Raw genomic sequence first — 13,083 nt, 5'->3', positions numbered from 1 at the left:
CCCATAATCGTTTGTGGCTCAAACATATATGTGTCCGGCTGCTATTTTTACACATTAATGTTTTTAAAACATTTGCCCACATGTAATGACTGGGAATGAAGCTGTCCAATCATAGCAGAGGGTGTTTACGTCCAGGTCTTCAGTGCGGCCCGCCCTTTCAAACGAACCATTTCTCAAGACAGCCACTAATCCATGTTACAAAATAGCGTATTACTTATTGCTTTTAATGTTTTTGAATGTAAAAACCACGCGAACATCATAAGTAGGCATCAGACAACAGTATAAAACAATAAAACCCCTTTAAAACACCAACACGTATCGGCCCACTGACGTTCATCAGGGTGTTGGTAACAAACAGACAAATTCAAGCAACAGTTACAGTTGCATTGATTTCAGGTGTGCCACTTGCAACACAATTTTTTGGCACTGGAGGCAATAGTTTAGGTACTGTCTAATAGCAAAACTAAAGCCATAAAAATATGAGGCAAAGTAAGAAATCTCCAAATGGAAAGATAAACATCTAGTGTAATCCACACAATATGTCCCAAAAGTCAATAAATGTGAATAGGCTAGTTGCCCGTCATGATTCTGAATGCTTCTAAAACCACACACACACACACACACACACACACACACACACACACGCACGCACACACACACACACACACACACACACACACACACACACACACACACACACACACACACACACACACATTCTGGTTTCCATGTTTTGTACTGTACAAACTGTATATTCTATTCACCTTACCTACCCCATTCCCTAACCCCAACCATCACAAAAACCCTTCTCCTACTTCACATTTTCATGAAACATCATTTTATCAAAATGTGCCCACAAGGTCACAAAAATACTTGTATTCCTATCTTTGTGTGGACAATTGGTTCCCACAACGTGATAATTACCAGGCAAACACACACACACACACACACACACACACACATTCTGGTTTCCATGTTTTGTAGGAACATTCCATAGACGTAAGGCATTTTGTACTGTACAAACTGTATATTCTATTCCCCTTACTTACCCCATTCCCTAACCCCAACCATCACAAAAACCCTTCTCCTACTTCACATTTTCATGAAACATCATTTTATCAAAATGTCCCCACAAGGTCACAAAAATACTGGTATTCCTATCTTTGTGGGGACAATTGGTTCCCACAACATGATAATTACCAGGTACACACACACACACACACACACACACACACATATATATATAATTCAAGGACTAGTAAACATATACGAGCAACAATACACCGTCCCTATTGAGACACAACAATTACAGAAAAGGTGAGAGGTCAAAATCTTCATTGAGACCTGGATGACTAGTGGCCCTCAAGGAATATATCCAATATGTCTCCCTTTGTTTAAGGTGTTTGATTATATCCCCACCCTTGACATCAAGGCAAATAGCCTTAATGTCAATTACTCATAAGGTTACATCCGTCCCATGTTTTGCATCTATATAATGTTTGTCAATTGGATAATTCATATTTCCAATCCGGATCGCATACCTATGTTTAGCTACCCTGCCTCTTAGTCTTATTTTAGTGAAGCTTTCATAAAAACAGCCACAAGTACACACTAATCGATAGACAACATAGGTAGTATTGCAATTTATAGAGCTATTAACAGTACAGGTCTTATTACTGAAAACATCCGTAAATGTGTCAGTTTTAGCCATATTCTCACAATAATTGCAATTGTCATAAGGGAAGTAACCATTGGGTTTCACATTTAGGAGCAGGGAGGTAACTTCTTACTAACTTCTCTTTAATTGTGAGAGCCCTCCTAAAGCTGATCCCAGGGGGTTCTGTGAATATTTCCTGTAAAGTCGGGTCACATTCAATAATGTTCCAGTTTTTTCTTTATAATGCGTTTAACCTGAACAACCTCCTTGCTGTAATAAGTGACGAAATAGGGTTTATGAGTTGACACTCTTTTGTGTCTAGATGTAATGGGTTTTGTTTTTTGTTCTGTTTGTTTAGTTGTGAGGTCTTTTATTTTGATATCATGTTCTGTTTCCAGTCTTTAAAATCTGGTTCACTGAGATCTCACTGCAAAGTATTGTATGTTGTAACACTTCATACCGAGCGTTCTTGGTTCTTGTTTGTTTCCTGTTCCTGTTCATTGTCTATTTAGTATTCTTGTTAATGGTTTTGACCCCTGCCTGTGTATGTGGATTTATGCCTTTGGATTACCCTTATTGGATTTGTTTGCGTGCCTACATGGATTTTATAAGTAATCCTCCTTGCATATGGATTTGTCTTTCTCTCTCGCTTTGTGTAAGCACAGACGTTACAGAATACTTCGCCATACCAGAATCCAGCGGAGGTTTGTGAATTCCTGCCAGCAACATAAATCCAGCTTTTGCACTGTTTGAGCTATGCCATATGCCAGGGCAACCGCCCGATTGAGCATTACATCGAAGACTTCCTGAATTTAAGTGATAAGGTAGGATTCAATTATGTGGCGCTCAAGGATTTATTTTGTAATGGCCTGAATGAGGATTTGAGCCAGTGTATGCCACTTAATGCCTCAACCTGGACCTTAGAGCGATACATAGACTTGGCTTTGTTATTGAGTGGATCTCTCTTCACGGTGGGTGTTGTGGATGGAAAACCGGAGACTGTTCACAATACAACAACCCACACCATGCCTGTCTCTAAGATGGCTGCCACCATGCCTGTCTCTAAAATGGCCGCCACCATGCCTGTCTCTAAGATGGCCGCCACCAAGCCAGTCTCTGCACCCAAGATGGCTGTCCCTTTACCTGCACCTGTTTTTCAGATGGATATCACCTTACCTGCACCTGTTACACAAAGAGCCATCGCCACAACCACACCTGTCTTGAAGAGGGCTGTTGTTACCCCTGCACCTGCTATCAAGATGGTCGCCCTACCTGCACCCGAGCCACTTAACAAGATGGCTGTCACACCCAGATTGTGTCAGTACGGACGTCTAGGACCCCATGTCAAGTTTTAGCCGGTTCTGTGGTTCCTACGGCAACAGAGGTATGTCCTTTGAACTCTGTGCTTCCGGTATTTGCCATGGCCCTGTGGTGTGTGTGGTCTGTTTTCTGCTCTTCTGGTCCATGTGAGGATTCTCAAGCCCTTGAGTCTGAATCATCTGATGCATCTCCTGTCATGGCTAGAAGGTTGAACTTGTGTCTCCTGCACATTCCATCAAAAGTGAATTGCCTGAATCACTTGGCTTACCTGAATCACCTGTTTTACCTGAATTGCCTGAATCGCCTGGCTTACCTGAATCGCCTGTTTCACCTGAGTCACCTGTTTCACCTGGGTCACCTGGTTCACCTGAGTCACCTGTTTTACCTGGTTCCCTTTCAGTCGGTCACTACGACGTCACGTCGTGACCGACGAATTGGGAACTCGCATAGAGAGACCAATCTGCTTCGAGTACTACTAAAACGCCAATGAACTTGGCATTGAGATATTTGCATAATGCTTGCGCCGCCCCGCCAGGTGCTTATATAAGCAGCAGGTGCAAATATGGAAATTAGCTTTTTTGCTTCGAAAGCCAGCAGCATATGCTACTGAGAAGCTACTCTACTCTGTTGGGATCGATTGCTGAAGTAGGTTGGACTAGCAGTACCAAAGCGGACGCTTCGCAGTATTCCACGGCTCTGCATCTTTTTTGTTTTGGGTTTAGTGTGCGTTGCCTTTCCCTGTGCGCATCATCAACTGAGCATCTGAGTGAATTTCCCTAAAAGAGTGATACGGAGAGCTTTGTGCCTTGTTAAAGGCAGCCACTCTCTCGTATATCCTGAGATCAGCGTCCTTTTCATGATGGCTTTTCGTCTGTGCGATCTTGGGTGCAGCACATACATGGGTCCGAAGGACGGTCACGAGCGTTGTCTTTCGTGCTTGGGCATTGAGCCGGAGGAGGCAGCGTTTGCTGAGGGTAAGTGTTCTCACTGCGAGAACATGTCCCTTGTGGATTTGCGAGACGGTTGTCTTTCCTCTGGGAAAAACGCAACCCACGTCCTGCGAGTGCTGAGCGTCACCACGGTGCGGCTGTGAGGCTCTCAAAGGATGACCTCTGCATCACTGTGCTGAACCGGTCGGGGGATTCGTCCTCCGGCTGTCAGCCTCCTCGTCCTCAGCCGGCAGAAGTGCCAATGGAGACTGCAGCATCGTGTTCAACGATGTCTGTAGAATCTGTTGTGCCTCCCTCCGGGTCCACAGAAACCGCAACATCCGAGGGTGGGCCCCCTCCCTCTGACGTGGATCCCGATGCCCTTCCTCCCTCTGGTCGGGTTGCGACGCCGGAGTTTGATCCAGAGATGGTGGCCGTGCTTGCTTGAGCGACGGAGACCGTAGGGTTAGAGTGGGTTAACCCCCCTCAGCCCGAACCGTCCCGTCTAGATGATTGGTTCTTCGGAGCTGCCCGGGTTTCACATCCCTCTCCTCCAGTACTATTCTTTCCCGAGGTGCACGAGGAGCTGACTAGAACGTGGAAGTCGCCGTTTTCTACCAGATTGCGGCCTTTTCAGCCCTCACCCCTCACCTCCCTCACCAGCGGAGCCGCTAAGGGTGTGTCCGGCCACCGCTCACTCCTGGAAGGACCGCCCAACCCTCCCCTCCCGTGCTTGCAGACAGTCATCCGGTTTAACGGGCGCTGCCCACCAGGCATGTGGAGAGGCGGCTTCAGCCCTGCACGCAATGGCGTTGCTGCAGGTTCATTAAGCAAAGGCCTTGAGGGATCTGCCCGAGGGAGGACACGACTCGCCTGTCCTCTTGGAGCTCCGGGCTGCCACTGACTTGGCTCTCTGCGCAACGAAGGTGACAGCGCAGGCGATTGGTCGTGCCATGTCCACGCTGGTGGTCCAGGAACGGCACTTATGGTTATGTCTGGCGGACATGTCGGATGCGGAGAAGAACAAGTTCTTGGATGCTCCAGTGTCCCGGAGTCGCTCAATACAGCGGCAGACGCGCTTTCCTGAGCTGCGCGCCCCGGTGAATGGCGACTTGACCCCCAGACGGTCCAGCTAATTTGGAAGAAGTTCGGTCGTACGCAGATAGATCTGTTTGTGTCGCCGGACAATACCCACTGTCGCCTCTTTTATTCATTAACCGAGGGCAGCCTGAGCGTGGATGCCTTGGCACACAGCTGGCTGTGGGGGATGCACAAATACGCATTCCCTCCAGTGAGCTTAATCGCACAGACTCTGTGGAAAGTCAGGCAGGACGAGGAGAGCCTTTTACTGGTCGCGCCTTACTGGACGACCAGGAATTGGTTTCCAGAGTTAATGCTCCTCGCGACAGCCCCTCCCTGGTGGATTCCCCTGAGGAAGGACCTTCTTTCTCAAGGAGGGGGCACATTATGGCACCCACTGTGGGATGTCCATGTATAGTCGTTAAGCGCGCGCAAGGTTTAGGTGATTTATCGCAAGCGGTAACCATCGACGTGGCACAAGCACCACCCACAAGACGGGCTTACGCGCTTAAATTGAACTTTTTCGTCACCTGGTGCTCTTCGTAACGCGAGGACCCCCGAGAATGCCCCATTAATATTGTGCTTTTATATCTTCAACAAAGGTTAGATGGTAGCCTGTCACCCTCCACCATTAAAGTTGATATCGCTGCTACACTTGCATTACATGCGAACGGCCCCTACGCTAATAGAACTCTGTTTTTGTCTTGTTGCTGTGAAGGTCATCGCACCACTGATCTACTGGCTGTCCTTCAACGTGATGCCTAGCTGATGCGCGACCAACAACCACCGGCTGAACCAGTTTAATCCGCTTACTCTATTCCTCCCTGAGACCTGCCCATGGTGCTGAAAGCCCTGCAGGGACCCCCGTTCGAGCCTTTGCAGTGTGTGAGTCTGAAGTTTTTGTCAATGAAAACTCTGACCCTGCTAGCATTGGCCTTCGTGAAGAGAGTAGGGGATTTACATGCATTCTCTGTTGACAATTCGTGCCTTCAGTTTGGTCCTGCTGTCTCGAGTGTAACACTGAGACCCAGACCAGGCTACATGCCCAAAGTTCCCACCACTCCCTTCAGAGATCAGGTGGTGAGCTTGCAAGCGCTGCCCCCGGAGGAGGCAGACCCAACCATGGCTTTGTTGTGCCCCGTACGCGCACTGCGACTCTACATGGATCGCATGCAAAGCCTCAGGACCTGAGACCTGCTCTTTGTCTGTTATGGTGGTCAGCAGAAAGGGAAAGCTGTCACTAAGCAAAGGATGTCTCATTGGATAGTTGATACTATCGCCCTGGCTTATAATCTGCAGGGTATTCCTTGCCCCTTTAATTTGAGAGCGCACTCCACACGGAGTGTTGCCTCATCTTGGGCTTTAGCTCGTGGTTCCTCGCTAACAGACATCTGCAGAGCTGCTGGATGGGCGACACCTAATACATTCATTAGATTTTACAGTGTTCATATCGAGCCTGTATCCTCTCGTGTTCTTTCCTCACCAGGGAGGGCACGGAGAGCAGACTCGCAAGTCGGCTTGCAGCCTCCGACTGATGCTCCATAGCAGTGTCAGTATGGAAGGCCTTCAGAACAAAAATGCGTAATGGTTTGAATTGTTCTTCCTCCGCTGCCTTGGCAGCCTATGTTGCGGAGCATTGGGTGTCAGCCTTTCACTAGCTGTATCCTCGCGAACCTACGTGTTTGGCTCGGGCTCCACATTGTGTCCCACCGGGTTCCTTTGTGAGTATTTTTCCGTGGGGTTAATCCTACCAGCCCACGTTTCCCTTAGCAGAGCACTGCTTTGCTTACACAGCCACGGCTGCCTTATTATATATTTTTGTCCACCATTAGCCCTTAAAGAGGGGCTGTGGCTTCCGCAGCGTTCATATCCCGCTCAGGTAGGGCGCTTCCCAGTCGCTGGCACTTCTGTGGGGTTAAAGGAACATCTAGTGCCCGGCCTTCTGCCTTATCCTATTCTCCATTCCTTAAGTGGATTTGGAGGGCTTTTTTGCAGACACTGAAAGAGGTCAGCCCCTAGTGGCGTTTTGGTAGGGATTCCCAATTCGTCGGTCACGACGTGACGTCGTAGTGACCGACTGAAAGGGAACGTCTCGGTTACAGATGTAACCCTCGTTCCCTGAAGGAGGGAACGGAGACGTCACGTCCCCTCGCCACAGGTGCTGCTCCCTGCTGTCAGCCGGTCACATTCTTCCGGCTTTCTCAGTGAAAAGAAGCTCATTTCCATATTTGCACCTGCTGCTTATATACGCACCTGGCGGGGCGGCGCCAGCATTATGCAAATATCTCAATGCCAAGTTCATTGCCGTTTTAGTAGTACTCGAAGCACATTGGTCTCTCTAAGCGAGTTCCCAATTCGTCGGTCACGACGTGACGTCTCCGTTCCCTGAACGAGGGTTACATCCGTAACCGAGATGTTCACCTGAGTCGCCTGTTTCACCTGGTTCACCCGAGTCCCCTGTTTCACCTGAGTCGCCTGTTTCACCTGGTTCACCTGAGTCGCCTGTTTCACCTGGTTCACCTGAGTCGCCTGTTTCACCTGATTCATCCGAGTCCACTGCACTTTCTTTTATGGCTGAAAAGTTTAAATCTGAGACCCCTGTGCTTATTTTCCTGACCACGTCTGCTGAGCCTAAGTTTCCTGAGTTTTCTGTCACAACCATAAGGCCTGTTTCTGAGTTTTCTGTTTCCAAGTTACCTGGGTGTCATGTAGAGGCCGAGATGCTCCATAGCCCTTTCCAAAATGGCTGTGTATGACTCCTATAGACTGTTTGTCCTGCCTAAGATGGCCAATCACGTACTCTCTGAACTCTGCCTATTTCAGAATGGCCGATCATGAACATTATGAACTCTCTGCATGGCTCAATATTGACATTATTGAACTCTTTGAAAACTCTGGTTTTACTGACCTGTGTTTTGTTAACCTGGCTATACCAGCCGCTCTCTTGTCTATCTCTGTCTGCAGCTCTAGAGCGCCTCCAGCTCCGCCCTTGTGTCCAATATTACCCTGGTTGGCAGAAGCTCCCCTGAGTATTTTTTTTGGGGGTAGTACCCGGACGCATGGAGGAGGCAGAGGACACCGATGACAAACCGAGGTGTCCAATTTTCCACGCCTGCCTCACGATCCTTTGGGCGTACAGGTGCGCGTATAGAAGGGCAACTGGAGCTTTGCTTGGGGCAGGCAGGTAAGTATACAAAAGGGCAGCTGGAGCTTTACTTTGGGGACAGACAGGTGAGTATACAAAAGCAACTGGATGGATACAACTCACAGACCCTCAAAGAGGTGGATGACAGGCTTTAGCCTTTTTCGAGCTTGGGAGACTGGAGAGGATGTGTTTGCCACGACACTTGTAACTTCTTCACCGGGGCAGGCTTCCCAGACCAACGTTCAACCCAGTCACTTCAAACCGTAGACAGTATTCCCACGACACAGAGCCTAAGGCAGACACACAGCATTCCTTCACAAGTTTACTTGACTTCAGTGAATATATGGGGAAAGATACACCACCTCTTGGCTTCGTACAAGGGCAGATGGAGGCATGAGTCGAAGAAGCTGCTGCTCGCTGGGCCTAACACGGGCTCGGCCAATGTCACCACAACGGGTGGGTTCAGGTAGGTGGGTTACACCAAGTATGTACCACCGGGATGGATCGAACGCTTCCCTCTCCTCTCTTACAGCCAGCAGGACAAGAGATCTAGACAGGGAGAACCTCTGAAACCACTCCACAAACAGGTAATCATACACAAGAGCCACACAGCTAGTGTTTAGAGCCTATACTTCCCTTCGTTGTCGTTTTCCCATAATATCCACACTGTTCCTTACTTGTAATCGTTGCCTCGTCACCACCAGGTGGGGATAGGGGATCAGGAGTCACAAGCAGGCATGCATAGAAAGGTGGTCGTGGCCAGCACCAGCACACGTTCTCTTTACACAGGATCTCCTTCCCGGCCTAGAGGGTGAATGCTGACAACAGGGACACGGCACAACACTGCAATCTTCAGGTGTACACACGTCAAAGAAAGACTCACCCACTGCACTCCACACACTCCAGTGAAATAAGGCCAGCATTCTACGTTTGGACCAGGGATTCGTCCTGGGTAATCAAAGTCGCAGACACAGCGGATGGCCAAGAGTAAACGTTGCAGCCACGACAAGGTAACGTCCTCCCTCTTTAACTGTTTCCGGCTCACCCACCAATCCTTTCCACGGTGGGGCCGCTTACACACTGATTCACAACTCACAAGAGAAACACTGATATTCCATACTTAATAAGGAAACACAGACACGATGGCAGCTCAGCGTACTCACAGTTCCGTTGATGCTAATTCTTCTCTCCTTCTTTCCAGATACTCACGTAAACACAACCGGAAGAACAATATCCTCGTTCCTGCCTCCTTACACTGTATTTCCCGCAGCTCTTCGGTACATGCAATATCTGCACAAGAGGTAACACACATCAATATGACTCTTCAAGAAAGGTAATCTCTGCTTTCAGACCTGTGTGTATATTCATGCCCAATCCTCAAGTTCGCTTCGCAAATCCTCAACATCCACAACACATCCGTCTCTCTAATCGTCCCAACCGCTCCGTCTCACCCGCAGTATCTGCTGGAATAAACTTCCCTTTCCTGTGTTTCTGATGCCCTCTTTATACGCCTCCTCTTTGTTGAATCGCCCAATCAACAACGCTCGTCGGTGCACCTGTTGCTAATAACACCCAAATTTGGGTTGCCCGGAGTTCCCGGAAGTGACTGGTGTTTGGGGATCATCGTCCGGGCGGAACTAATCTCCACCACTTTCGGTTCCGCCCTTCAAAAAGTCACTCCGTGACATAACATTACATACAGAGTGTTCATGGTTATTGTTTGTTATTGTTTTAATTAATTTTAATAACATCCTTACCATCAATCCTTACCATCTTTGACATAGGAACTGTGGAGAACATACATAGATTATAGGGGTCTTCCTACCACCCATTCAAGACATCTTTAAGACATGCTGTGTGTGCAGATCTTCTGCCATCATAAAGGACCCCTCCCTTCCCTCACATAGTTTGTTTTTCCCTTTACCATCTGGTATGAGGTTATGCAGCATCATGACTCACACTGCTAGATTCTGTAAGTTTTTTTCCCCATTGTACTGTATACAGTAGAATGACAATAAAGTTGACTATAGCACTATTCGGACGGGATTAGTTTTCCAACTGACGTTTGAGTTTCAACATGTCCACCACGACATCTGTGATTTTATGTACCGATTTGGACAGGATTAAAATTCTCATGCTATTTCAGAGATGGGAGTGTCTGTTTCATGCCTTTTGGGTGTTGCAGAAGAGCACGTGCTCTGAATACGCGTGTTTGTAAGGTTTGATATTTTGCTTTAAATGTAAAATAATTACAGAACATGTAATTTATTAATTTAATTGTAACAAATCAAAATAACTTATACAAATCCTACTAAAGTAGCCTATGTGTTTTATATAACTGGCTGCTTATAATTAACCCCTTATACAAATCCTACTAAAGTAGCCTATGTGTTTTATATAACTGGGTGCTTATAATAAACCCAAAGAAATTAAGAAATTAATTTATTAAATTAATAACAATTTATTATCTTTATTAATTAACATTACCATTCCGGAGTTGAACAAAAAAGGGTTGAGTTTACCTTATACTGATATTACAGTGGCCAGTCTTAACAGTGTTTGATTTTCAGCTTGTCTTGATTTAATTATTTTATTTTGCCGAATGTAAAAAAACATCCATATCTGAATGAATATGACTCAGGAAGTACAATATACACGTGCTAGTAAGATCTTACGGTACATCACGTTGGCCAAAACACGTCAAGAACCACGCTTTCAAAAGACATTGCGGGAAAACACAGACATTTGCATCCGGACGGGATTAAATTTCTCAGAGGACCTCTGAGTTCGGCGAAAAACAGTAGGTAAATTGCTCTGACATTTTTACGGAAGTCGTCAGAGAAAAACACAGACATGGCCGAATTGGACGGGATTAAAAACACAGAGGACCTCTGAGAAGCACGATTTTCTCAGAGGTCCCCCTGTGAAACGATTCCCGTCTGAATAGGGCTTATGACTATAGACCGTTTCAGCAGTAACAACATAAACAAGCGGCTGCACGTAGCTTCTGGTAAACTCGGCTAAGAATAAATAACAACAAAGTACTTTAAACATAGTTTATTTATATAACAAGCAAAAAACCAACACATAGATTACCTAGGAAACCAAAACATTTGTTATTTTCGACGAGGCATTTGTTCAAGAGATCAGTTTAGCAACTAGTCAGAGCATTAAAAAACGAAACTGGAAGTAAGGTTCGGATCCAGACGTGTATCACGTGCTTCCAATGAAACCGTCTATTACAATCATAAACGGTAATCCAGTCCAAGATCGGGGTAGGCAGATAACAATCATAAATGGTAAGACAGTCCAAAATAAACACCAGAGAAATGTAGCACAGGGCAAACAAGACTACGCAAAGATGGCGTGTGTGATTTCCAGGTTAAATAGATCCGCTGATACATAACAGGTGGGGTAATCAGCGAGTCGCGTGGAATTATGGGAAATGGAGTGTGGTTTAGAATTCGGGGAAATGAGAGTGCTGGGTACCAGCCAGGCGCGTTAATGCTGACATCTGTAACACAACCTGATGACCATATTAATTCTCGTCCCACTCACATATCTTCTTAAAATCGTATTCCAACATGCTTTAATGTTAGTATTTATTATAAGTTAATGCAAATGTAGACTCATTTCAGTATATGTAATATTGATGTTTAGACACATATCATATACATTTTTGAGCACTTTTAAGAATGTCTTTTATTTTATTGTAGTGGGTTATGAACTCTTACTCAGATACTGTATGTGTCTAACTTATTATTTACCATATAGAAGTATTTTAATTGTGTGTTTTTTTTAAATCACTTGGTATTTGTTAATAGAGAGTACACTTTATATAGAGAGTGGGGATATGCCATTCCACTTCATGCTTCAATCTGCATTCGTGTTTTTGCCTTGCATCCTTCCCTTATATCCTAAGGGGGTGGAGCTAAGATGCAAGGAAAGGAAGTGAGAAAAGGAAATGAGAAAGCACAAATAAGAATTGGGAAGCACCCAAAGCATGCTTCAAATCTATGCTGAAAATGTATTTTCCCCCCAATAAGGCCTGCACTTATGCAATACTGTTGTGCCTTAAACTACTGTGTCGTCCCTAATGGTAGGGAAGGTAACCACATGCCATGCACCAGCTCAATAACAGACTGGACTGGAGACTGTTTTAGCATGGTAAATAAAGCAAGGTCGATCACAATAAATACATTTCAAACAGCAGACAGAGCAAAAAACAGTAATTTAGAAATGTTTAAAAAAAAGTTTTGATTTGTTTTGGTATTTTTGGCAGTTGGCATAGCAACGTGACTAACGAACAACATGGCTTATGACTTAAGAGCTACACACAGGAAGTGAGGCATAAAGAAATCTGTCAAGAACTCAGATTATGTCTTATTCTGGGGGTTAGATGAATGGATGACTGGTGTATATTTTATATCAATGCACTTTTTTTTACTTTTTTGATGTAGAACTCATGTGTGCATTTAACTTTATAAATATAACTATACTATACGATACTATAGACTGTTTCATCTAATGCATATGGAACTTAACTTCTGGTTTTGTTTGTTTAATGGTCTGGCTAGTGGCTAAACTGAACACTGGAACAAATACCTCATAGAAAATAACAAATGTTTTGGTTTCCTAAAGACCAGTGGTGGCAGTGACTTCTTTTTCGAGGGTGTTCGATGCAAAGTTTGTTACAACATGTATGTAGCCCATAATGTGTGTTGTTCCTTTTTTCAAAATATGTGTTCTGCGCATCAAGGGATCCCGTGTGCATCACATGTCTTGTCAAAATAAGTGCCTGCTGCAGATACGTCAAAAGGGTTTATGAAAAAAGAGACGCTCGTGTTTGCCAGATACTCGCATAATCTCATGCATAATCAGAGTTTACTGTTAAGGGAGTGCCTTGCATGTATTTTGTGAACATGAGAATCTCTTTTATCATAAACGGTTTT

The sequence above is a fragment of the Misgurnus anguillicaudatus genome, chromosome 12 (assembly GCF_027580225.2).
Source record: "Misgurnus anguillicaudatus chromosome 12, ASM2758022v2, whole genome shotgun sequence".
Lineage (NCBI taxonomy): Eukaryota > Metazoa > Chordata > Actinopteri > Cypriniformes > Cobitidae > Misgurnus > Misgurnus anguillicaudatus.
This window is presented reverse-complemented; position numbering follows the sequence as displayed.